The sequence below is a fragment of the Macrobrachium nipponense genome, chromosome 3, assembly GCF_015104395.2.
Source record: "Macrobrachium nipponense isolate FS-2020 chromosome 3, ASM1510439v2, whole genome shotgun sequence".
In the NCBI taxonomy this organism is placed as follows: domain Eukaryota; kingdom Metazoa; phylum Arthropoda; class Malacostraca; order Decapoda; family Palaemonidae; genus Macrobrachium; species Macrobrachium nipponense.
In genome coordinates this window covers 25758659-25759230 of record NC_087202.1, presented here as the reverse complement: position 1 = coordinate 25759230, position 572 = coordinate 25758659, and positions in this window count along the sequence as shown.

Sequence of the window (572 nt, the reverse complement as noted above, 5' to 3'; positions counted from 1 at the left end):
TCGTTCTGCCAAAATGTTGCAAATTTCCTTTTTTTCATTCATTAATCTCCCTTCAATTCTTAGAGGGCCTATTTCTATTCTTCTTTTATTCATCTTCTTCGCATATGAGTATAATAGTTTGGGATTTTGCTTGATATTTAATAGGGTTTTTTCTTCCAAGTCCCGTTTTTCATTTTCTTTTGATTGTATAATCTTTTGTTCTGCATTTTCTATCTTACTTTTTAGTTCTATAACTTTCCATGCATTTTTTTCTTTTGCAAGACCTTTTTTCCACTTTCTGATTTTCTGGAACAAGATCCTTCTGTCTCTTGGTATGCATGACTGATGTTTACTTTTCTTCTTCGGTATATATTTATCCACTATTTTCTCTAATATTTTATATAATATCTCCGTATTTACCTTTATGTCACATCACTTACGAAAATGAGAGAGAGAGAGAGATAGGTAATAAATATTATTTTATATATATTATTGGGCTGCTCATTTTGTGTCTGCTCACTAGGAAAAATTCCGCAAGAATGGAAATCATTGATAAAAGTATACATAATATTAACAACGTTCATCAAGTTAAC